At 35.1% G+C, this 27,897-nt stretch overlaps 1 protein-coding gene and 1 long non-coding RNA gene across 2 annotated transcripts in view; one reads left to right on the forward strand and one right to left on the reverse strand.

Moving 5' to 3' along the window:
- The window catches only part of LOC123870709 (probable G-protein coupled receptor 158), a 121,450-nt gene that overhangs the window by 12,556 nt on the left and 80,997 nt on the right, over positions 1-27,897 (forward strand). The gene's annotated exons all lie outside the window — the stretch shown is intronic.
- LOC123870734 lies at positions 6,991-27,274 on the reverse strand. Its single transcript, XR_006797140.1, has 3 exons — positions 26,663-27,274; positions 22,507-22,508; positions 6,991-7,001 (listed from the first exon to the last, which is right to left on the reverse strand). It is a non-coding gene; the product is annotated as an uncharacterized LOC123870734 (long non-coding RNA).

The following is a 27,897-nucleotide window of genomic DNA, read 5'->3' on the forward strand; positions in this document are numbered from 1 at the left end:
AAGACTCCGCTGGCCGTCCGTCCGTTGGTCTGTAAGCGGGCTGCATCTCGTTAAGCATAACAGGTAGAGACCTGAAATTTTCACGGAATGTGTATTTCTATTGCCGCTATAACAACATGGGTGGCAGTATAATAGAAAAGTACGTGTGTAAATTAACAATTTATAACACCCCCCACAAGTGAAGGTTACAGCAACTAGAAAAGAGCTGATAACTTTCAAACGGCTGAACCGATTTTCTTGGATTACAGCTAAGAACACTCTCGATCAAGCCACCTTTCAAACAAAAAACTAAATTAATATCGGTTCATTAGTTTAGGAGCTACGATGCCACAGACAGATACACAGATATACACGTCAAACTTATAACACCCCTCTTTTTGGGTCGGGGGTTAAAAATGGGTACTGATGAGTGGTTATTTTCATCCATCAGCCTGTATGCGTCCACTGCTGGACATAGGCCTTTCCAAGAGTGGTAATTTTGGTATTTTAAAAATGACCTTGTATTTATTTATTTATTTATTTATTTATTTATGTACCGCCCACAGAGTTACACATTTAGATTAAATACATGTTGTTCCTTAAATTCTAGGGCTCTTATGCAACTCCACTTACGGGCAGTCACAGCATACATTAACATAAACATAAGTCGTACAGTAAAATATAAAATATAATATAATTGCTAACCTAAGGAATATGAAAAAATACCTAAGTTATAAATTTTAAAAGAATATAATAAGATGGAAATTAAATTAAAGTAAAGTTAAGTTAAACTAAGCTAAATTATCTAAATCATCTAAAATACAATATACTTACGGCTAGGGACTGACACTAATTATCGTTATCCTATTGAGGAATCGAATGATTTGAACAACTTGGCTTTAAATTTAGCCAGGTTATCGCAAAACAGATCCGTGGTAATGTCCTTGTCCAAAAATTCCTTATATGTACTACTAAACCTTGGTATTAACGAATGACGACCTAGATTGGTTCTACTGATTCGGTGAGTGAACAGAGGAATAGGATACCGCGGTATACGGGAGGGTACTTTGAAGGATATTTGGCTCAACAGTTCCGAGTTATCCATGGTTCCGTTTGCAAGTTTGTGGAAGAATACCATGTCATGAACTTTGCGTCTGTCCGATAATGAATTTAATTTAAAAAGTTTAAGCCGAGAGATATAGGATAGTCTTTTGTCTTGTCCAATAGAATAAAACTTGGTGAATCGTCTTTGTATGCTTTCTAGACGGTCCTTGTGTACTTGGTAGCTAGGGTTCCATACCACCGAGCCGTATTCTAGTTTGCTTCTAACAAGCGTAGCGAAAAGTATTTTTTTAGTTTTAAGGCTTTTAAATGGCTTAGCATTATATATAGGGAAAACTAGGTGCAAAACAATAGTTCTCTTTACCAAAATAACTTTTTATTCCGACGTTCGAGAAGTCCTAACTAGGTAACTGCAATTCAGCTTGTTAGGTGAAAATGAAAGAAGTTTCTACTCCAAACGGTACTTAGCTTACTTAATACTCACTTCATTAGTTAACACTCGGGAAATTAAATCTTATTTAGACCAAATCATTTACCGTTTTTAGTACAAATATTTTAATATAAGAATAAATAAATTTATTGCTACGTAGTGCATACACAGCTAAGCGTAGTGATCCATTTTATAATCGACTAGCGACCCGCCCCGGCTTCGCACGGGTGGACACTACCACGAAAAATCCTATCTATTTTCCGGGATAAAATATAGCCTATACGGATTCGGAAGAATCCCTCTAAGTAATGGTAAAAGAAATTTTGAAATCGGTCCAGTAGTTTTTGAGCCTATTCAATACAAAAATACAAAGGTTTCCTCTTTATAATATTAGTATAGATATAGAAAAACAATGTCCAACGTTGATTTTTGTATCGGTTTAGCTTTAATCCCCAAACAGTCATTTTGATTGTGACCCATCGGCAGAGCTGGCGCGTATGAAACTAAAAGCCATTAAAAGCGATTTATTGTCAACTGCAAATGTATTTAAATTGGTCATTGTTACCGCTGTTGACGCATACAAATTGTACACGCGCCTCATACGTAGCAAAAAGTTAATCCATTTGCGTTGCGAGTGGCATTTTATGTAACGATACTTATGAAAGTGTTCAATGATGTATCAATTTAAAAAAAAAGCAAATTTTTACTTTTATGTATTGCTAATTATTACGTTCAGGCGCAATGCAATAATTGCTTTTTCTTTTTTCTAAAAAAAATCAAAATAAATAACGGGTCAGGTGCGAGTCGGGTACATAAATGTTATTTTGGTGGTATGAAATATTTCTTTTTCCGACCTAGAACATCGCAATAAACCGTGAAAGAAAAACTCAAAAAATGTTCGTTTGTTTTGCTCACAGCTTACAAACCATTCTTAAAATCGCGTTGTTTTCAGTATTTACCGTTTAAATACAGTGTGTACAATATATGGTACAGAATATACCGATATTTCATTTGTTTTTATCTTAGAAAATAAGGAAAAGGGGGGCCATCAAAATTTTTTGTTTTAGACTTTTTTTGTGACAGGGGCTATCTCAAAAACTAAACTACTTTGTGGAATGTAAAATTTTGATATACATAATTAATAATGCACCATATATTGTATTTAAATAACCAATAGGTACTGAAAACTACGATTTATAAAATAGTTTGCAAGCTGTGACCAAAACCACAAAAAAAATTGAGGTTTTCTTTCACGGTTTATTGCGATGTTCTAGCTCGGAAAAGAAATTTTTGCAAACTCCCCAAAATATGATGTTTATAATTATGTACGGAACCATTAAAGAGTGAGGCCCGACTCGCATTTAACCGGTTTATTTATTAATTTGTTATTATACCGGCAATAGAAATACACACTGAAAATTTCAACTCCCTGCCTATACGGTTAATGAGATTTCAGCCTGCTGACAGATAGATGGATGGGCAGTGGAGGCTTGGTAATATGGTGCCGTTGCCTTCCGGTACTGAACCCTTAAAACAGTCTAAGACTATACATATCCAATATCGCACGTACGTGAAGGAATAATCGAGCCAAAAGGAAGTAATATCGTGGCAAGTGGCCAGGTGATGTCGCTGAAATTTATTCCTTTGGCGTTGGTGCGACCGAAGAATTCCGTACCAATTTATTTATCAACCCTTTTACTGGAGGGTATAAAGTATTATGGAGTTGAATTCAATTATGCTTTCTTAAGTTAGTGAAATGAAATGTTTTGGGACAGTGTAAGATTACTTGTATAACACTTATTGAGTGGGAGATCGGGGGTTCAATCCCCGGCATGCATTTCTAATTTTTGGAGATATTGCACAATAACTCCTTTTGCAATAAGTATAGAAGACAAAGAATAGGGTCGATTTTGTGAAATTCACACGGAAAACTCAGAGAATAGAGAGGTCGATTTATTTTTTCACCGAGTGAAGCCATGGGCTGTCACTAGTGAAAATCAATACAAGTTGTAGGAGTTTTTCTGTTATGTTATTCAGGGAAATAGGAAGAGAATGATATCTGGTTATTACATTAAAAATTATACGATGAAAAAGCAAAACGTACGAGTAAGATGACCTTTTTCACCTTCAAAAAAAATTCTGGAACAAACCATGAGTTGTAACAATGTTTCAACGATAAGAAAAAAATATAGTTACATATTTTTTATTGTATGTACTTACAATTTTAATAAATATTTTTCTTACTTTTAATTTAAATAACTATAAACATGGCATGTACTACATTTTGACAACCACGTTTACTAAATTAGGCACGACTGCCTTTACTTAATTAGGCCTTTACATAAATTACTTGAACTACTTACAGTTCTAAATAATTTATGTAAAACATGACACGCACAGGACGTTTTAATAAAATATTACATTAATGTTTAATTCGATTGCCTTAACTGAATTCCATGTTGAAGCTAATTTTAATTCTAGCCCTAAGCAGTAAAATATACAAATGAAGCCCGCGATTAGCCATTCCAGTCGGCCAGCTTATTAACTTGAAAAATTACATCATTAAGGAAGTCGTTAAAACGTTTCAACTTAATTCCCTTACACTCCTTCGTATTTCAATTTCCAACTCTCCACAAAGTTGGAAACAGTACTGCAATTAGGAAATTATTTTGGTTACTTAATGCTGTATGATCATTAGCATAATTTTTATCTTTGGAAAGTACCTATGCCCAAGAATTTTTAAAGCTGATTCCCCCTTCGTCTATGTAGTTTCTACTATCGTACTGAAAGGCATCGCCAAGGTCTGCACCACGGACACATATGAAGCGATTTGCCTCCTCGTTTCTTATTTGAACTATTAGGATATGTACAACATCAGTTTTCCTCTCCAATTTTAATATACCCTTCAAGTCAAAAGTGTTAATTGACCATAAAAAATGTGACAAAACAATACCTACTTCAAGTAAGTATTATCTGTCTTATTTTTATGTATAAAACAGACCATTTTAAGATAATATAATTTTCTTAATTTATGTATCAAGATAATTATAATTAAATGAACTTAATTAACTCAAGGGTTGAAATACCTCAACAGTATTATATTACATTTTATAATGATCCTTTTTACCCAAAGTAGCCCGCCTACCCCGTAGGTACCTCGTAAATATTTTCTTCTACGAAATATGTGTTTTTGTTGTGAAGTTACACTTAGCTAAGTGGAACTTTTACTTAAAGTTTTCCACAACCCGTCTTCACTTAAATACAATCTTGAAACTTGTTTGTCCGCTTAAAGTTTTTATTGGCTTTACTTTGTGATAACTTGCTCTATTAGTTTTATGCAAATTAATCTGCAAAGTTTTGTTTTTTACTTGTTGTTTAAAAGACTAGACGTTAAAGAATCCATATTTAATAGATCACTAACAACAATCAATAATGTAGTTAGTTGTTACTTAACTAAACTATATTTTATATCTGCTTTTTAGGGTTCCGTAGCTTTCTTTTAATGTTTTGCTCTCTTTGTTTTTTATGTCATCACTAGCTGATGCCCGCGACTTCTTTCGCGTGGATGTAGGTATTTTAAAATTCCCGTGGGATTTCTTTGATTTTATGGGATAAAAAGTAGCCTATGTGCTAATCCAGGGTATAATCTATCTCCATTCTAAATTTCAGCCCAATCCGTCCAGTGGTTTTTGCGTGAAGGAGTAACTAACATACACACACACACACACACACAAACACACACACACACACACACACATACAAACTTTCTCCTTTATAATATTAGTGTGATTATTATTTTCATCTCAACCCATCGCCGGCCCACTACTGAGAGTTGCATTTTAAAATGAGAAGGATTTAAATGCATTGCTAGTAAGTCCCACATACCCGCTTTTGTGCGGGATGCGTAACTGCATTTTCACCAGAAAAAAATAGGCCATAGCCCAATACCCTGGCTAAGTGCTGATCCGAACCTGACCAGCGTAGTATACAAATCCTTATCACTCTGATAAGAGATCAGTAGGTACCTATTCAGCAAGTGAGTTGGTGATGGGTTGATGATGATGATGATTACTGCACCATCCCATGGTAATGCTCAAAATCAAATTCTAAATTATTACATTACATTTGTTATATATTATGTACATAATATATTATTATATACTCCTTATCAGTATGCACCCTAAGGATCAACTGGGATGTGAAAAATGTTTATTACATCGGTCAATTTTTTTAATATCGAAGTTTAGGTCATCTTATAAATCCATTCTCTTATTATGATGGAACTTCACTTAACTTCTTATGTACTTACTGACTTAGTAACAAGCTGAGAGCGAAATATATTAAAATACATCTATCTTACTTTAAATTTTATTCTCTTAAGTACCTTTTGGCTTGATCAAATGTTTTTTTCTAACTTACTTATTAAGTAATGTTTTCATCTCGGAGTTTTGTTCCAAGGTCAAAATAATTGAATATCTTAAATAACTTCGTTGAATTAAATAGTTCTTTGAGGATCATTCCTCTTAGTCTACTTGTTTGATGTTACGAGGTTCAGTCTTATAGAATGACTACCGATTCGTAAATGCTTTTGATGTCTTAAACCATAATTGGATTACTGGTGGTAATATTTATCTCGCCGTCCAAATAAATGCCCTTTGACATAAAACCCTTGGCAAATGTACCTATGATTTACAAGTTATTTCTTGCAAATATATATGTCGCAGCAAAATGGCATAAACCGGGAGTTGACCATATCCTTCAGGGATATGGTTAAAATGGCAAATCAATTAGACCATTTCACTAAACAAATCATAGTGATATCATAGAATAATGAGCATAGTTTATGAAATGTAACGAAAAACCGAACTGACCAACTTTCTTCGTCACGAAAATACTTTAGGCGTAGGATAGGTAAGACCGCATGGGGCCAAAATGATCAGATTGATATGTATGACCAGCTGAAGGTACTTGTATGTAAGTTAGAGTATGCTAAACTACTCCGACATAATAATATATTTAGATACGTGAGTTAAGCCGGTCATACATTTATGTTGATGGTTTATTATACACTATTATCACATCAGTAGATATTATTATTTCTATTTTCTTTAAAGACCTTATTATCAACTACTTATTCAGAATAATGACTGGACCCTAAAAATTAATTTTCAATTATGTATCTATTAAAAAAACAAAGTGTAATTTAGAAGTGAAATTGAATAAGTTAACAAAAACCCTTTCAGACTTTTTATCTAAAGATTATTTTCTATATAGCGTTCCTCATTAAATGTTATTATGTTTATAAATAGATTCACAGTGGACTATTTTCTGAAATGCCTGGCATAATGATTGAAATATGCAACTTTTTCAATAGACTCATCATCACTCATGCTATAAGTGTGAGTATTGCGCAAAGGCTTTTTAATATCGCACGAAAACTTTTGTTCACGAGCACTAGGTATACAACGTTGTTTCATGATAAGCTAAAACTTCTTTCATTCAGGTCGGCTTTTATACGAGTAGGTAGGTACTTAGAAAAAGAACTTGCCATATATACATAATTTTATTTTATTAATTTATTTTATTTTACAGAATTAGGTATAATAATTTTGAAAATTCTATAAAAGTACCTAGCTTAAATCTAAATTAAAAAAAAAAAATAAGAAATATTTTATTTGCTTGTATCGAGTGGATTTCAAATGAAAGAGAGATGTTTTTCTTCACCGTTAAAGCAAATGAAACTCACTAACGTAACTTTTTATACTCATGAAATAAATAGTACTCTACAAAATGAAACAAACATTTAAATTTTAATATTTAAAAACCACAAATCCAAGAGCGCGTGAAGCATTGTTGAGCTCTGGATAAAGTCACGAGTGAAAAAAACAATGACTTTACAAAATACATTGAGGTAATAAATGGAATATTCCATTCCAACAGAAATATCAGCATTTTTGCAATATTTTTATTAAAAACGTTCCAAATATTTGAGAATTCCACGAGCCTTCGTTCCGCCGTAATAGCAAATTATATTGAATAAAGCATTGAAATAGCTCAATTCGGGAAACTTGTACAGACTTTTCGTGTGATTTTGGCGACATTTTATCGACAAGTTATCGATAAGTATACGGCATAAATGGCCGTATTTTTATTGCATTGATTTAGAGGTTTTTTACAGCTTTAAAAGCCCCTAGACTTAAACATTTTTTTTTCTCTCTCGTCTGGCTTTACAAAGATTAGCCAATGTCAAGTTTGTTGTTATGTATTTGTAACAAGTTAGTTAAACTATACAAGTATGGACCCCGTCTGTGCCGGCGCTCGCCGGCATACGCACGGCACCCCCTTAGAGCACTTTCCAGACAGTTTTAACAAAAAAAAAAAATGGCAGAGCACACCCGCCAGCTAACACCAACACAGATGAAGTCCGACTTAAACATTTGATATTAATTTCGATTTGATACATTTACTTGTTCCTGAGTAAAAATGTCTTAACAGACAGACGGACAATGAAGTAATCCTATAAGGGCTCTTTTTTACTTTTGAGGTACGGATAATAGAACCCTAAAAACCATGTCCATCACGTGAATTATGAAAAGCAGCCAAAATTCAAATCAGTCTTCAAATCTACAAAGTAAACTTTTTTAGTATGAATGTGAAATCAAATATGTTAATTCGACATCAATTTTCACTAACTTATATTCCGAAGAATATTTCTGTGTATTATAATAAACCTTCCAGTTTTGTAATCAATGATAACAACCTTAAAATTAATTTTCTTTTCAACTCGTGCTTTTCTTTTGTTTATGTTGAAATCATTTTAAAAGGTGTCTCTCTGTCAGTTTCTCCATACAAACGTAGTTCTTCTCTCATTGGAATACTAACTAATCATACTTAATGGAATTTTGTAGAAACGTTCCGGGAACTAATATCTATGCCTGTGGTTTTTCAGATTTCCGTTAAAATATTCGGTTTCAAAGTTACGCGGTCTTAAAAATTCACATACAAATCTTTGAGCCCCTGTAATTTTAAAATTACATATTTTTAGAAAAATCTAAAACATCACAGGCACAGATATTATTTTTTTCTAGAATATGTCTGCAAAATTTCATAGACTTTGGTTGTTTAATATTCAAATGAAATTGGGACTACGATTGTATAGAGTAAGTGACGGAGAGAGCCCTGTTAACAATTTCCTGCGTAATGAGTTGTCGAACTTTCGAATAAAAAGGTCTTGCAACAGTGTTTTGCTTTTTACGCAATATAATATACCTACATCTGTTTTGGAAGTAATCAAAACAACTTCCAAACTTATTATGTAGGAATATACGAAAAGCTTATGTACAGAAATTTTGTTCTGTTATTTCCTCTGAAAATATGTATGCCTATGCCACTCAGGAACAATGTAGCTTTCTTCTACAAAAATTTCTTCTAAAATTACTTCCACCAAACAAACTTACAAACCTTAGCTCTTTATAATATTATAGTATAGATTATAGCATTTTTGGGCCTGAAATTACCTATAAATACAAGTATCATATACTTAGTTCTTGTAGAACTACAAAGCTTTATATGCTTTAATCTAAGTTTACAGCGGTATAAAACACTTTGAATGAATCTTTTATCAACTCTAGTCTAAAGGATTCAGAGTTCAGACATATTCAGATAAACCAAGTCATTACTATTTTAGACCAACCTATTCGAAGTAAGACACCCCCATTCGAAATTACGAGCAAGATATCTGATTCGTCATAAAATTCATTTATTAGACCCAAGAGGTTATCTCAAATATTAAACATCTCTTGATCTCGTAACTTGAAAATCTCGTTCGTTCAAGACGACCGCGCTATCAGAATGAGGAATCAGTTACAATTAAGGTGTGATTACACTTGGATTTAGTTGGATTTGTCGAGTAAATGTCAAAGGAAAATATGGATATTTGAAAGGTGAAATTATTTGCTCAGATAAAAAATGATATTTTGCTTTTAGAACATGTAAAAGTTAAATTTTAAGTTGATTTTCTAGTTTGTTTAAAATAAAATTTATTCTAGTACCTCCCTCGAGATATCTTGCATTGTACCTTTTGTTATTTTTTACACTTTCCATAGAAGTGGGTTTTGTCCGGATATAATCTTTTGTAAAATAGTTCAAAACTATATATCTACTTATCTATTATAAGTCTGGGTGTGCATATATTATTGTGCTCATAAAATAATACATGTTAATAGATTAAAAAATCTGGTTGCCAGGTTGGTATCTAATCTAACAATGGACAGGGTAAAAGCTGTCAATTTTACTTTAGTTAATAAAAACGTGTAAATATTTTTAGCATCTCAATAAAAATATCATTAAAATCCAATTATTGTATGGAAGTATCCATTGTAACGGGCTCATTACAATTTTTTATATCTTTGACGATAAAAAAGAACTTGAAAGAGTTTATTTCAATAGACCGCTTTGAGTTTGTGAATAAAACCGGAAAGCGGAAACAGATTGACAGTAATAACCATTGATATAGGAAGAATGTACCCGGAATAACGGAGGGGGAAAGAAATTAAAGTCTAAATCAAGAACGTAGTAATAGTAAGCTTTTTAAACAGAAGGTGTAAAACGTTTCTAGTGAAAAAGGTTGGTATTTAAAGCTGTACGATATAAAACAAAATACTTCTAAGACTTGAAGAGAATCATCTGGAGGCAACGGAACGTAAAGACAAAGTACGTCCGTAAGAGGCATCCGCCGTTTAAGCGGCTATTTTCGTTAATAAAAAAGAAGGCAACAAAAAGTTCAAACAACATCTAAAGTTCGCAATAAAGAGGATCGGTTCTGTCTAGTTGTAACTTGTAAGTGAGTTTTAGTAAAGTAGTAAAAGTCTGCTTCGAATTGGCACTTTTCTAGATTAGATCAAGGGTATTCTACTCATTGTCTTAGCCCAAGTTCGAATTTACAATTATTTATCACGCTTAGGGTAAACCTTATAATTTTTTTCAGAATTCCGTAATAAAAATAATCCTTATAGTTTCACCATTATAACTACTTGAAAGCTGTAATTTGACAAGGATGTACATATTAAGGACGCGGACAAAGTGGTAAAATAAAATCTTTAAAAAAAAATTAGTGTCACTTTCTAAACCTGAAGTGAGGGTTGATTTTTTTTCTCGTCTATTTCATAGTGAGGGGTGTCAGTGGATAGGTCTTTTGAAAACATTGCGGATATGTGAGAATCATTTTCCGATTCAGGGATCCGTGGGAAACATGAAGCTTTAAAGTGCTAATTTTTGTTGAGAGCCAAAGATTAAAGATAAAAGCCAATTCTGATAATATTCATATTAAAAATGACCGAACACAATCTAAGGTTCATGAGTACATAATGACCAGTTCCACTGGCTCATTTGCAACCTGAATTTACATTTCAATCATTTGCCACATTGTTCTCCACACCTTCGACATCGGAATGGAATGTCACCAAAATTCTCACCATTCTTTCCCAGTCAGTAGCCATTTGCATAATAAGCTGGCAAATATTCCTGCGCCGATAAAACATTTGTCACGGGTTTCCCAATTTACCGTGGAAACAATCCGTCTTTGATTTCACTACATCGCCGGAGACTTGCCGTCGTAAAAAACGGAGTGTTTTATGAGAACTTTACGACACCTGTGTGTGTGCTTAGTATGAGATTTTACATCCTCATCAACATTGGTAGAATTCGAGCGTCGAAATATATTACCATTATCGTAAAATGATACAAGATACAAGATTTTTATTTGCAGAAACATTTTTTGTTTACAGTTAGGTGTTATTAAATACATAGTAGAAATGTTTCACCTTACATAATCAGGCATGCAAAATTTGTACAAGGTCATTCATATGGATATACAGATATTCAATGGATATACAGATGTTGATTTAAAGTAAAAAATTCAGTAGACTGATTTTAATTTCACAAGTTTTCCACTTATTAGAGTGTTATCTATAGGTTTAACGAATTTGAGCCTTAAAACAAGGCAGTTAACACGCATTGTCACTTAAAGTGTTTCAACATTCGAATTCTATCAACGTTGGCGAGAGAAAACTGATGGAAACGTGATTTTTCACTGGAGCTAGTTTTTACTGACACTTAAGATTCTGTAAGTATAGAATGTTGCGTTCGACGCTGACTTAACGAAACCATCAAATGATATCACTACAAAAAATGAGCTCTACTTCAATCACAAAATCTGGTATCGATATTGTTATCGTCAACTGATAGACCTAGTTCTCTTGTAGGGAATCCTACAGTCACTGTCTTGCGCCATCTAAATCTATAGTGGCACCCTGCGACTCGATCGAAAAAAAAAGAGCAACCGCCGAGTTTCTTGCTGGTTCTTCTCGGTAGACAAGGCATTCTGAACCAGTGGTAGATGCTTTTGACGATCCAAAAGAACTTGTAAAAGTCTAATTGAATAAATATATTTTGAATTTTGAAAATTTTGATCGATGTTGTCTGTCCACCTAGGAGAAGGTATGCGCCAACGCAGTGCTTCCCAGTGCAAAGTTGCTATTCCAGCACCTTGGGACCCCAGCTATATCTAGTTCAATAATCCATTTCTATCCCAACTTAATAGCGCCTGAAAAAATAAAACAGTGATATTAAATTACAAGTATTGCTCTATTAAAATTACAGGCGCTATGCAACATTAAATCGCCCTTATTTTTTTAACCCCCGACTCAAAAAGAGGAGTGTTATAAGTTTGTATCTGTGTATCCGTGTATCTGTCTGTGGCATCGTAGCTCCTAAACTAATGAACCGATTTTAATTTAGTTTTTTTTTTGTTTGAAAGGTGGCTTGATCGAGAGTGTTCTTAGCTATAATCCAAGAAAATCGGTTCAGCCGTTTGAAAGTTATCAGCTCTTTTCTAGTTACTGTAACCTTCACTTGCCGGGGGTGTTATAAATTTTTAAGTCTTGTAATAACAGTACGAAAAACTCTAAGGCATGCAGGAATCCTCACGATGTTTTCCTTCACCATTAAAGTTAAGTGTTATCAACTGCCACGACTTACGGGTCACGACACAGAACAACACGGCGATGTGTCACCACCCTTATGTTGTGGTCATGAGTGCGGTTTAATTCCGAAGTACACCTGCGCATTAATTGAAAGCTTTCTGTCGATGTAAAGCAATCCCCAGTCGACCTTCCTCCTGTTCACGTAAATTACATTACACAACACGGCTCCGACAATGGAGTATGAAACACTAATCAATTTTGTACCAATTATGTACCCGAAGTTTAATTCAATTTGATTTTCAATTATTTTGGGAACCGTATTTTCTGTAACAAAATGAAATGAGACATATTTGTTTCCATGTTGGAAAACTTGCGGCACTTATATCATGTCAGGACTGTACCACTGGTTCAGAAAGTAGATTCTACTGAGAAGACCCGGCAAATATATATACTTTTTAGGGTTCCAAACCTGAAAGGTGCTAAGACTCTCTATTCATCCATCCGTCCGTCTGTCTGTCAGCGGGCTGTATCTCGTGAAACATAATAGGTAGAAACTTGAAATTATCATAGAATGTGTATTTCTATTGCCGCTATAACAACAAATAATAGGCATTATACAAGTGTAAATTAAAAATTTTCAACACCCCCGACAAATCATTTTCAAATAAATAATTATGTATATTTATCTAGGCAACGTCCATCTTGACAGCTTGCCATTTGTCAATTGACACTTGAATATAATGAACCTAAGGTTTATCTAACCTTCTTTTCTACAAGAAAACTAGAAAATAGCTGATAACTTTTAAACGGCTGAACCAATTTTTTTGGATTATAGCTAAGAACACTCTCGATCAAGCCACCTTTCAAACAAAAAAAAGTAAATTAAAATCGGTTCATTCGTTTAGGCGCTACGATGCCACAGACAGATACACAGATACACAGATACACAGACACACAGATACACAGATACACACGTCAAACTTATAACACCCCTCTTTTTGGGTCGGGGGTTAAAAATGGTGCTGCTGAAAAAAAAAAATGTTATCAAGAAACAGTTAAAAATTATTTTGCTATAATCCGCCAACAGGATAAATCTGTATGGTCAAACATGCAGTTACAAGCTAAGCACCGCTTACCTCCCCAACCAAGCAATAAAGCCAAGTTCCCAAGCAAGCACTGCCACCACCATTCACATGCAACACCACACAAGACTTTTCCACTACTCTCGACGCACGTTTCGCCCCGACACCGGAGTATCCTCAGGAGATTTTGACTTTACAATGCTGTATTGTCAAGTCAACTTGACAATACAGCAAAATAATTTTTAACTGTTTCTTGCTAAACATGAACTTCCGCAAAGTAACGCCTGATTCTATCCAATATTTAAAAAATGTTATTTCTTGTATGATGGTACGGAAGTCAGAACCCTTCATGTGCGAATGCTACTCGCACTTGACCAAACTTTTTACATGTCTGCCCAAAAAGAAGTTTAATGTTTTCAGGGTGTCTTTATGTAGTTTCTTTATTCCACCTTAATTTCTAAATGCCTGAACAGATTTGGATGTATTGGCATTGTTAGGATCCTTACTTCATCCCGAGTAATGGCTATAATTTTTTTTTTTTGCATACAAAAGTCTATCTGAAATATCAAAGCAAAACATAAACCGCTGAGTTTAGAAACTTGACGTCTTGCATTTCATTCTTCTTCAGGTATATCTACCACAGAGTTTCCAAAAGTACCTTAGGAAGGAATTTCAGCATTTTTATCCTAGCCAAGCCGAGATGCCGCTGGGTCAGAGGGAAAAGTTTGGAAAAATATTTCATTAAGTTATGAAAAATTAAGGGGCTAATTTTAAAAGAACCAGGATGAGCGCCTGGGGCACTTTTTAGTGCTCAATTATGTTATAAGACTCAACGCAAACGACACACAAAAGTCCTTGGACGACAAAAGTCGGCATAGCGTTTCCGTAGTTTTACTTTTAGGGTTCCAAACGTCCGAATTAAAGAACCTTATAGGATCACTCGTGTGTCTGTCTGTTCGTCTGTCACAGTCAACTCGCTCCGAATCTATTGGACGGTCCTACAGGTTGTGACCAGAACCCTAGCAAAAACAATCATGGGTGATACTGAAAAAAAAAAATTAAAAAATCCTGTATTTTTAAAATTTCAGAATATATATTAAAATAAAACATATGACTGACGCTAGAGGTCAACTAACGTTCCGTAAATAGGTCACCTGTATTATCAAATGAAAGGGTTTGTAGTGGGGAGTCTTTACTTCTAAACTTTGTACTCGAGTGTTTTTAGTATTTTCGGTGTTACTTACATAACAGAAATATGTACCTTGCTAAGCCCAAGAATAAAATATTCCTTCTCACCAAGTTTATTGATGGGCGAAAAGTTTCCTTCGACAAAGTTTCCTTGTGATGTTTCCCTGAACGAATATTCCTTGATTAAGAAACGTTATCCTAAACTTCGGTATGGTGTTTAATCTCTTTCATTATTACTTGCGAAACATTGTTTTTCGGTTCATTGACCGTGTTTTATTGAAGGCTTGCTATAGACATAGTCGGCTTGGCCCAGTTAGTGAGTAGTGAACCATTATTAAAATGCAAAGGTATGTGTTGTTTGGTGGTTTGTTAGTTTGTCCTTCAACCACGCCATAATGGAGCGCGATTTTTTCATGGATATAATAATTAAAGCCCTGTAGAGTGGCATAGGCTACTTTTGATCCCAGATGTGAAAAAGTTCTCATGGAATTTTACAAAATTGAATCCACGCGGACGAAGCCGCGGGGTAGTTATATCTATAACTCTATAGTTAAAGCTATCGTATGGGAATTATGGGATTCCGTGAGGTCTTAAGTCGGGGTTAACCACTAATATAGAAGTATCGGATCAGTTTTGTTATTCAGTGTGCCAAGTTGAATGTGCCGACTCGACTGTGTGTATAACAACCCTAACGCACTTAGGTAGAAGACATTAAAGTGTAATAGACTTTTACTACAGGTAAAGTACTAACTAAAGTCCTTGGCAGCTATTTATAGTTATATTGCAGTTCTAATAATATTACATACCTACATAATGTATGTGTCAGTTTGATAACCTCCTTTTTTGAAGTCGGTTAAAAAGAGTGTGCTATAACTTTTTAAAACAATAATTAATTTATTTTATCACCGTTATGGCCCATAGCTACAATATTTCGTATCTTAAGTTGGTATAATATAAATAACAATATTTTCCTCTGGGGGCGCGATATTTATTTTCGTTACTCGTAGTTGTCTTCATTAGGATCGTCCTTGGACCACTTCCTTAATTAACGGAAGTAGTATCGTATAAGAGCTAGTGACAAAGGAGGTAAAAAATAAAACATTGTAGCTATAACACATAGCTATACATATTATATCTTTAAGAAGTTAAGCTCTAACTTTTCCGTGTCATGTACATTTTATACGATTCGAATATGACGGGTGCCCAATGAGTCACACTCATTTCGTGTCACAGTGTGACTCGCTGGGAATTCATTGATTTTTTCCCCATCGAGTCACACGGTTACTAGAGATCACCTATAAATCGTGAGAAAACCTGCATGCCTGAGAGATGTCCATAATTTTCTCAAAGGTGTGTCAGATCTGCTAATCGCACTTCACCTGCGAAGTACTGGCTAGTTTATGGCTTAAACTCTTCTCGTACATAGGAAACCCGTTCTTATAAGGCCGGCGATGGGTTGAGATGATGATTATGAATTATAGGAATGTAAATAGATCGTGGTACAGATTCACAACTTATGGATTTTTATTTCATTTTTTCCCGACCCAAAAAGGGGTGTTATAAGTTTGACGTGTGTATCTGTGTATCTGTCTGTGGCATCGTAGCTCCTAAACGAATGAACCGATTTTAATATAGTTTTTTTTTGTTTGAAAGGTGGCTTGATCGAGAGTGTTCTTAGCTATAATCCAAGAAAATCGGTTCAGCCGTTTGAAAGTTATCAGCTCTTTTCTAGTTACTGTAACCTTCACTTGTCGGGTGTGTTATAAATTTTTATTTTACACTTGTACAGATAGAAAAGTTCATTTATTTTGCGGAAGAGGAACAAACTTTTGGCTTCGTTAAATTATCCACGAGCTCTCAGGCTAGCTGGCTCTCACTCATCACAGGGTAGGAAGAGTAAAAGCATGGTTACGATATAATATAATACAAGTACAAGTATAATATAGTACAAGAGAAATGAGTAACATCTCCCGTTTATTCTGATTGTGTTTCGGTTGGCACTCAGATTAATTAAATACGATACAAGAAACATTCATTTAAATTAAGGTTTACTAGGACAATGGTAGACTAAGAGTCCTCGAGAGTCATACCTTCGTAATTTTATAAAAGCTGAAAGTTTCTCTGCGTATTTTCCCCAACACAGGAAGGAACGATCAACATCTATGAAGTTTGGATCATGGTGAGTTTGTGAGTGGGTACAAACTTCATAGTCACTGATTGTTCTTCCCTGTGCTGGGGACAATACGAAAATAAATTTTCAGCTTTTATAAAATAACGAAGGTCTTGCTCTCGCGGGCTCTCTGTCTAATAGCAGTCGCAATGTAGCGTCGAGTGCTTTCACTGGAATAGAAATCAGAAACAAGACAGAGCGCCGCGGCGAGGTTTCCTAGAGAGCAGGGTTTGACACCATAACCACAAAATGAGTAGTAAGGTCTATAGATAGAGTAAATAGACCACTTGTAAAAAAAAAAAATCAAGTGCGAGTCGGACTCGCACGCTAAGTGTTACGTACCAAGGTAGAAGATATAAGATTTTGTAAATATTTTTTAATTCATGGCGGCCATATTGAATTTTTTATTATGTGTTATTATAGCAGCAAGACACATTCTGTAAAAATTTCAACTCTCTACTTATTACGGTTATAAAAAACCCGGCCAAGTGCGAGTCAGACTCGCACCGCGGGTTCCGTATTCGGGTATTTTTTCGACATTTTGCACGATAAATCAAAAACTATTATGCGTAAAAATAAAAATCTGTTTTAGAATGTACAGGTAAAGCCCTTTCATATTATGATACACCACATGGTATAGTTATCTTACTTTGAAAATTTAAACACATTTTAAATTTTTTTTAATGATGTAACTAAAAATGACGGTTTTCAGATTTATTCCTTTACTTGTGCTATAAGAGCTACCTACCTGCCAGATTTTATTATGCTAGGTCAACGGGAAGTACCACCCTATAGCTTTTTTTGACAGACACGACGGACGGACGGACGGACAGACAGACAACAAAGTAATCCTATAGGTAAGGGTTCCGTTTTTCCTTTTGATGTACGGAACCCTAGAAAACATCGGAATAAATAAGATTTTTTTTTAGAAAATCCACCTAAAAATAGAAAAGTAAATGGAAACGTTTTGCTTGTAACACTAATAATATAAGGAACATGAAAAGAGGAACCGAATAAATGATGTCTAAAAAACTTCCCAATGTGTGGATTTCTTTTACTATTCAATAATTCTAGGTACAATTTATGGCCGTCCCGCGCCTAAAGGAATAGTGGAACTAAAAAGTTATGACGGACGATTTCTCCCAGCTTTTTTCCTTTGGCACAAATAATAAAAGATAAAGAAAAGTTGTAAGTACGACTAAAGAATTAAGCTACGGATAAAAAGAAAGTGCTTTACAGATAAAGGCCTATAACGGTCGAGTAACTGTAATGTATCTTATTCCTTAAAAAATAATTGAACTGAATTTCTGATTCAATATTTCCGGCTAAGGTTTTGCATCAAATACTAAAATTTCAGGTTTGTAACTCATTTCGTCTACGAGTTAGAGACCTGTTTTTTTTTAAATTATATAGACTAGCGCTTGGCTGCAATCAGACCTGCTAGCAAGTGATGATGCAGCCTAAGATGGAGCGCGCTTGCCTAGAAGTTGCCTATTCACTCTTGACTTGAAGGTACCAATATTATAGGTGGAAGGGAAAACTGATGCCGGAAGGGCGTTCCATATCCTAGCGGTTCGGATTAGAAATGAGGAAGCAAATCGCTTCGTACCTGTACGAGGAATTTCGACTACGTACCTATGATTCGGACAGACAGACAGGATAGGGCTCCGTTTTTACCCTTTGGGCGTACGGAACCCCAAGACATCGGTTGAGACATCGGTCTCCACTCTCCTGAGGGTCCGAGCTTCGATACCAGCAGATCTAGGCTTTTAGGCATTGAAGTTAACATTAATGTAGCCGCAGCATACCCACTACAAAGCTATAAAATAAAATGTTAACACAGTATTTTTATGTTAAGCTATTTTTAAATACTGTGGAACTTAGAGTAAGTTGGTAGAACACGAATGCCGACTTCAAAATAAAACTAATTTTTGCAGTCGTTTAAACGGTTAACTGCCATGTTTTAATACTGCAGTCGGCAAGTTTATTTCACATACCTACCCAAATTTAAAAACACAAGAGGTAAGTACTCGTACTTACATAATTTAGCTTCAGTATAAAATTTACCTATTTTTAACCCCCGACCCAAAAAGAGGGGTGTTATAAGTTTAACGTGTGTATCTGTGTATCGGTGTATCTGTGTATCTGTCTGTGGCATCGTAGCTCCTAAACTAATGAACCGATTTTAATTTAGTTTTTTTTGTTTGAAAGGTGGCTTGATCGAGAGTGTTCTTAGCTATAATCTAAAAAAATTGGTTCAGCCGTTTAAGAGTTATTAGCTCTTTTCTAGTTTTCTTGTAGAAAAGAAGGTTAGATAACCGTTAGGTTCTTAATATTATGTCAATAGACAAATGTCAAGCTGTTAGATGGACGTTGCCTAAATACATAATTATTTATTTGAAAATGATGTTTTGGAAAACTCAAATACTTTGGATCGTCGGGGGTGTTATAAATTTTTAATTTACACTTGTGTTACTATTCTCTTTCTTGTCGGCCTTTTCATTTATTAGTTTATATTTGTCCAGTACAAATTTTGAAATCAATTTTAATCTAACTTTCCGGTGAGCTAGGGGCTTGAAATTTTAAACATACTCGTAGTTTGGAACTGGATGATAATGCAAGACTTGCTTCCTTGTCCGTCTGTTTGTTAGTTTTTAGAAATAAAAAATCAACAAAGTTTGCAATCAAATTTTAAAGTAATTTTCCGATGAGCTCCAGACTTGAAATTTTATAGATTGGAACTGGTTTTTTTTTTCTTTTTCTTATTAAGAGTGCCAATAAGCTACTCAATTTTACTACGATCTAGCCTAATTTAGGACTAATAAGTAGTTTAATTTTAACCTAAGCTTATAAATTATTGGAACTGGATGACAATGCAATAATAACCCACTTTGTTGTCTCTCTTTTTTCCCGTTTTACTTTGTTGTGCGAGTTGTACCTAAATGTTCATTCTTCCTAGTCGTAGCTGTAAATTGTCAGCCCGGCGTCACAATTACAGGCTTAGCCGAGAGCCCGGTGTAATTTCGAGAGTCTTAGTGAGGGATCAGCTATGCATTTGCACAATTTTGTAACTATACGTCATTGTTGTAGGCTAGAGCGCTTTTGATCGGTTTAATTTTGAAACACGACTGAGTGAACCATTTTGTTTATTATCTATTCTTTAACAGCCCTACATGTAAAGTGGGGACGACTTTTTAACCTCCGACCCAAAAAGAGGGGTGTTATAAGTTTGACGTGTGTATCTGTGTATCTGTGTGTCTGTGTATCTGTGTATCTGTGTATCTGTCTGTGGCATCGTAGCGCCTAAACGAATGAACCGATTTTAATTTAGTTTTTTTTGTTTGAAAGGTGGCTTGATCGAGAGTGTTCTTAGCTATAATCCAAGAAAATCGGTTCAGCCGTTTGAAAGTTATCAGCTCTTTTCTAGTTACTGTAACCTTCACTTGTCGGGGGTGTTATAAATTTTTAATTTACACTTGTTTCTCGTTTATGTCATTACTCATTAGATAATAATAGATAGGGGGATGCTAAAATATTGCGGATGTGAGAAAACCATTTTTCGATTAAGAATCTGTTTGCGCAATATTATGGTTTTAATTGCTAATATTTCTTAGAGTCAAGGGAGACTGAATGGATGCAAAATACTTATTATAATAATTTTAACAATACTTTTGTAATTAAGTTTTTTTATAATCACAACTTTCTGCAACTTTCCCGTACGAAATGTACAACTGAATTGTTTGTTCAACTTTTTACTCGACTACGGCAAAGAAGAAAGAAAAGATTATGATTTTAGCAGACTAAAACGTATGTATGAATGTTTGTATTTATGTGTGTTGCACCGTAGCACCTAAACTACTGAGCCTCTAAATTTTTTTTTATTATAGTGTCAAATGAAAGAGGAAAATTCTGATTCATATAAATATAAACGAAACAATTTAATTAAACTTCAGCATTTATTAAGGGGGGTAGGTGCTTAGTTAAATTTTAGTTTTGGATCAATTTCTCTTGTATAATACAATTTATTGTGATATCCCTTTCATGTTCGTCTGAATGATTGATGTAATAATATGATAGAAACAGACGTTCTTGAAGTGCTTTAGGGAATACACTGATATTAAATATCAATGTAAGGAAAGCTCGCTTTGTTATGCCTAAAGCACAGAAATTATGCCTACTTGTAACGATCTTAAAATAGATATTGAGAATAAAATACAGATATTTTTAACCCCCCACCCAAAAAGGGGTGTTATAAGTTTGACGTGTGTATCTGTGTATCTGTCTGTGGCATCGTTGCTCCTAAAAGAATGAACCGATTTTAATTTAGTTTTTTTTTTTGTTTGAAAGACAAACAGACAGACAGACAGGGTTCCGTTTTTCCTTTTGAGGTACGGAACCCTAAAAATAAGCACAGTTTCGCATCACACTAATATTATAAAGGTGAAAGTTTGTATGTGTGTGTGTGTGTGTTTGTGTGTCTGTGTGTGTGTGTATGTTTGTTACTCCTTCACGCAAAAACTACTGGACGGATTTGGCTGAAATTTGGAATGGAGATAGATAATATCCTGGATTAGCACATAAGCTACTTTTTATCCCGAAAAATCAAAGAGTTCCCACGGGATTTCGAAAAACCTAAATCCACGCGGGCGAAGTCGCGGGCATCGGCTAGTTTATAATATTAGTACTTTTCATTCTAGTTACCTACTTGCTATAATGTACGACGAGTCAAGTAATAGAGTTTTGCGGCCGAACGGGCACAAAGCTTCTTCTCCAGTGTCCATCTAATCATTAGATAGGCCGATCGATCACTTTCTAAGGAAGATAAAGGGGTCACAAAGAGTCCTCCATGATACCTCGAGAATACTGCTAAATCCCATGAATCGAAATAATAATAAAATACCAAAAATAACTCATTTTCGGGGTTCCATACCTCAAAAGGAAAATAGAATCCTTATATAATCACTTTGTTGTCTAGCTGTCTGTCTGCCCGTCTGTCAAGAAAATCTATAGGGTGCTGCCCGTTGACCTAGAATCATGTTTGGCAGGTAGGTAGTTCTTATAACATAAGTAAAAGAAAAAAGTCTAAAACCGTGAATTTGTGGTTATATAAAAAAAAAATTAAAATGTGTTCACGAAAAAATTAATTAACTTATACTATACTTACGCGAAGCATCATCTAATTTAGAACATAATATATATATAAAAGATATAACTCAAAATTTTAAAAAAAACCCTGACATAAAAACCTCTATAAGAAAACTAGAAAAGAGGTGATAACTTTCAAACGGCTGAACCGATTTTCTTGGATTATAGCTAACAACACTCTCGATCAAGCCACCTTTCAAACAAACAAAACTAAATTAAAATCGGTTCATTAGTTTAGGAGCTACGATGCCACAGACAGATACACAGATACACACGTCAAACTTATAACACCCCTCTTTTTGGGTCGGGGGTTAAAAACTTAACAGTGCTCCTCCTGAAAAGTAAGCGTTTTGTAATAGTGTCGTTATTTGTAGTATACGACGATGTATGGTTTTCCAAAATAAACCGCTTTAAAAGTTCCCCGCCCAGTGTTAGAATGTTTCAGCAAAGCTGTTAAATTTCAGCAACGGCTTCAAACATCTTTTCAAAACCTATTCAGAATGAAGTCTCTTTCATTATTTCATGGTTGAAATGTCGCAAATACGTATTTTCCTGAACAATTTTCGTCCGTAATCGAACTTTAATTACTTTGAAATATCCCGAAAATCTTCGACTAGGTATACGAAGCTAAGACTTTAATATAAAAGTACCTAGGAGATTGTGACGTGGCTAATATTCTTTTTTTTTAATACAATTTTTGCGTAGAAATATTAGTAACTAACGTTCCTAGCTAACCTCCGTACTTCGTCCTCGAGCATTTTCTTTTTAAAAACTTTTCGACTTTCCGGGATAAAAAGTAGCTGACACTTTCCAGGTCTTTAAGTATCTATAAATATATTAATAATTAAATAAAAATATATTCTATTCTTTTCCATTCCATTCCATCCTGTTCTATTCTATATCCATGCAAAAAAACCGGCCAAGTGCGAGTGAGACTCGCGCACTGAGGGTTCCATACTCGGGTATTTTTCCAACATTTTGCACGATAAATCAAAAACTGTTACACATAAAAATAAATAAAAACCTGTTTTAGAATGTACAGGTAAAGCTCTTTCATATGATACCGAATTTGGTATAGTAATCTTACTTTGAAAATTGAAACCTATCAAATTTTATGATTCTAGGTCAACGGGAAGTACTCTATAGGTTTCTTGGGTGACACACAGACAGACAAAGTGATCCTATAAGGGTTCCGTTTTTCCTTTCGAGGTACGGAACCCTAAAAACACGTCGTCGATAAGTTGTGACGTGATTGATGGACAAAACAACAGACAAATAAACCAACGAACACACTTTTGAGTCCGTTTCGCACTTGACCGATTTTTCCAAACTATATGCTATGTCAATTGCTCTGGTTCTCCTACGAATCTCCTCATTCCTGATTCACCATAATTATATTATCGCTGCGAGCTGATAAAATACAAAAATTCACTTCGATATTCTTAGAATCACCGATACGAAAGGAAAATTGATAATGTTATCAAGCGCAGACTTCAGAAAGCTCCTGAAGTTGATATCATTAGGGAGACGTTCTTTGCTTGAAAGCTATCATTAGGTGGGATTAAAAGAGGTTCTGTGGCTGAAAATAAATAATTGGAGATTTATTTACTTCATGTAATGTTAGCTAAAATTTTTTGATAAAATAATAATATTTTTGCTGTATTCCCTCTTTGATTTTTAACCCCCGACCTAAAAAGAGGGGTGTCATGAGTTTGACGTGTGTATATCTTTGTATCTGTCTGTGGCATCGTAGCTCCTAAACTAATGAACCGATTTTAATTTAGTTTTTTTATTTGAAAGGTGGCTTGACCGAGAGTGTTTTTAGCTATAATCCAAGAAAATCGGTTCAGCCGTTTGAAAGTTATCAGCTCTTTTCTAGTTACTGTAACATTCACGTCTTGTGGGGGAGGGATGTTATAAATTATTAATTTACACTTGTGCTACTCACGTTAGATTTTCTAACTTTAAAAAAAATCTTTGAAGAACTACATATTCTCTCTTTGAGGAACTATAATTTTGATTTCCTTAGTTGAAAGAATAATAAATTTTAGATTACGGTGGGAGGGAGCTTTTCTTTTTGGACGGAAATGATAACATTTAATTTGATTCGAAAATCTGAACATCCCTTTGTTCTAACTTCTATTTCATTATAAAACTCGTTGAAAAGTTCTTTGTAGAATGGAATGTTGGCATTTTAATGAAAAAAAAAAAGCTATTTAAAATGCAACGAGCGCTCCTTGCGGTCCATTAGGTGTGAAAAATTACTTGTCGTTAACGCGAGCGAGACAAAACGTCGCGATACATTTTCTTGTCTCACGTGACTAACTTGTGAAAAACAAAATAAGTTCTAGGTTTCCTATAAATTACAGTCCGGCTATCTTTAAAACAAGAGTGAATAGGCACCTTCTAGGTAAACGCGACCCATCTTAGACCACATCATCACTTTCCATCAGGTGTGATTTTGGTCAAGCGCTTGCCTATAATGAATTTTAAAAAAAGGTATTAGAGAACTCATCGCCCTTTCACTACTGAGCACGCGTCTCCTCTCAAAATGAGATGAGATATATGTATATAGTTTTAAATTGTAATGGGAGAAGACTTATTGGCCTGTATGAGGATACTTCCGTTGGGGGCTTTCCTGGCTTAGCTACCATGTTTATAATAGAAGCTTTCCAAATCGAAGGAAAGTACTGTAATCGTAAGATTGCATTGAAAATGATTGTAATCAGCACAATTCCTTTTCTTGGCAATTCTTTTAGAACCTCAGCTGTTATGAGGTCATACCCAGGCGCCTTTTTTAACTTTAGATTGTTGATATGTCTACAAACTTCTCTTGGGGTTACTGGTCGCATTGGGAGTGACATTTGCTGATCACTTTTTAGAAACACGTCGATCTCGTCTTCAGGATGTGAGACATCTGGGTCGTTAGGTTTGAATACGCCTTGTAGGAATTGGGCAAATAATTCTGCCTTTTCTGAGGGGTTTCTAGTCCAGTTACCATCAGTCTTCTTTAGTGGTGGCACGTGTTCCTTTGATCTTTTGAAAGTCTTAGTGATTTTAAAAAGAGAATAATCTTCTGCTTTGTGGGGGGATAAGGTTTTCAACCGATCTTGTAGGGTTATGTTTTCATTTTCATGCAACATCATTTTTAATTCTTTCTGAGCTTTGTTGAGAAGTCGTTTATCATGTGCGTTTCTACTTGTGTGCCATTTTCTTCTAAGGCTTCTCTTTTCAGTTATCTTATTTCGGATTGCTATAGTGTAGTCCCGAATTTGTGGTGTAGATTCAATGTAAGGAGTAGATAACCATGCAGCTTCTTGTATAAGGTTAGTTGTATACCAGACAGCACTTTCTACTTCATCTTCTGTTTTAAGAGACATACTCAGATTTATTTTATCCTCTATGTAGTCCCGAAAGGCTTCCCAGTCTGTCTTTATATTGTATAGAGCGTCTCGTGGTTCCTTCAGGATAACCGTTGTGCTTAGGGTACACATAACTGGTGTGTGGTCAGATGATCCATCTAAACTTGATTCTACTTTGGTGTACACCCCCGACAATCCTTTACTGATAAAGAAGTCAATAAGGTCTGGGGTTTTACTTCGATCAGTTGGCCAATGAGTTGGTTCTCCGGTAGATAACACGCTAAGATGGTTTTCGTCAACTGCCTTTTTTAATTCTCTCCCTCTTGTGGTAGTTAATCTCGAGCCCCATGTGGTGTTTTTAGCGTTCCAGTCACCACCAGCAATGTATTTCATGCCAAGTGTCTGAAAGAACTCACGAAACATGCTGTCAGTGATTCTATGTCGGGGCGGACAATATACTGCAGCGACATTTAAAGTTCCTTGCCAGTCATCTATGGATACTATAGAGGCTTGTAGATATTCATGTCTAAAGTTAGGAAGTACATGTTGTTTAATATTTTCTTTTATTATTACGGCGGCGCCTGCATGCGATGTTCCATCTGGGTGGTTAGTGAAATATACATTATACCCTTTAAATTTAACTGTCCTGTCATCCGTCATGTGAGTCTCTGCTACTAAAAGGATGTCTATTTTGTTATAATTAATAAAGACTTCAACTTCATTCTTATTCGGAGATAAGCCATTTATATTCCATGTAGCAATTTTTAGGGATTTCTCTGTTGACATTGGGCTATTAGAGTAGTTAGGAGTCCCATAAGGGTGCCTAATTGTTGTATGAGAATGTCTATCTTTTCAGATTGTTTTAATACAATTTGTTCTAACATATTTGTTGGCTGAGCTTGAGTGCTCTGTGTTCTTTTTTCCCAGTATCCAGTGGTTTTCGCGTTAGACATGTGGGGATGTTGGCGTTCATTTTTTTCTTGTGTTCTCCCATTACTTTCAAAATTGTTCGAGAAAGTAGTCCTACAGCGTCTTCTTCCACTCCTAGAAGAACAAAATGTAATACCAGACCACCAATTTGGATTTCGTGCCCACCATGGAACAACTGAACAGATTCATCGAGTTGCACACACAGTTCGTCAAAATAAGCTCCTGGCTAAAAAAATGGAGAATAAGAGCTAGTGCAGCGAAATCGAGCCATATAACTTTTACTTTGAAAAAAGGAGATTGCCCACCTGTCAAACTAGACGAGACCATCCTACCTACGCAAACAACAATCAAGTACCTAGGTATGCACCTGGATAGGAGGTTGACTTGGAGAGATCACATCAAGAAAAAAAGAGATCAGGCCAACTGGAAATTTCGAGAACTATACTGGCTGATAGGCAGACAGTCCTCACTGAGCTTTGAAAATAAGCTTCTCATATATAAATGCATCGTCAAACCAGTATGGACTTACGGCATTCAGCTCTGGGGTTCAGCAAGCCACTCAAACATTGAGATACTCCAGCGCTTCCAGAACAATGTTTTGAAGGTCTTATGTAACGCACCATGGTTCACAAAAAACAGTGAAGTGCATGCCTACACAGAAATCCCCACAGTAAAGGAGGAAATAGACAGGTCACTTGAGGCCTACAAACAGAGACTTGAGGGTCATAAAAACAGCCTAGCAGTCCAACTTCTGGATCCCAGTTACAGCACGTTCCGCCTTAAGAGGACAAGACTGGCCAGCATATAGTAATTAATACTTATCTTGAAGGGATGTCACATCGCTGGATGTGCAAAGCCTAAACTGATAAAATATTTGGTCCTCAAATCTGTTCATAGTCCACCGACTGATTGCAGATGGAAGAGATGTGAAAGGAAAAAAAAAAAAAAAAAAAAGTTTTAAATTGTTTAAAATAAAAAATATTTTTCCGCCTTTATAATATTAGTGTGATTTTTATGTTGAAAAATCGTTTACGCCTTGTTTTATATTTTTTTTATTCAGATACAACTTAGCTCTTGATCGCAATCTCACCTGGTGGTAAGTGATGACGCAGTCTTAAATGGAAGCGGGCTAACCTGAAAGGGTTATGGCAGTTTTCATTAAACCAATACTCCTTTCGTTTCTACACGGCATCGCACTGGAATGCTCAATCGCTTGGCGGCACGGCTTTGTCGATAGGGTGGTAACTAGCCACGGCCGAAGCCACCCATCAGACCAGACCAGAAATTTAGAAATTATAAAATTCCAAACCTCTGCCGGGAATTGACCTCCCAAACGTTGTGACATAATTACCTAAGCGCTTTCTGTACAGCGTAACGTTAATAATAATTAAGTAAATATGTTAAAAATAAATAAAAAACATAATTCTTTTTAAATATTCTCTTTAATAATGAATTCTAGCCCTATAAAATAGCGTTATACAAAAGATCACATCATTTTATTCATCCAAGACCCGATTCAATAATTTCTCTAATACAATTTCTCTCGTAAAATCCTCACCGAGTTACA

This window comes from Maniola jurtina, chromosome 2 (assembly GCF_905333055.1).
Source record: "Maniola jurtina chromosome 2, ilManJurt1.1, whole genome shotgun sequence".
Classification (NCBI taxonomy): domain Eukaryota; kingdom Metazoa; phylum Arthropoda; class Insecta; order Lepidoptera; family Nymphalidae; genus Maniola; species Maniola jurtina.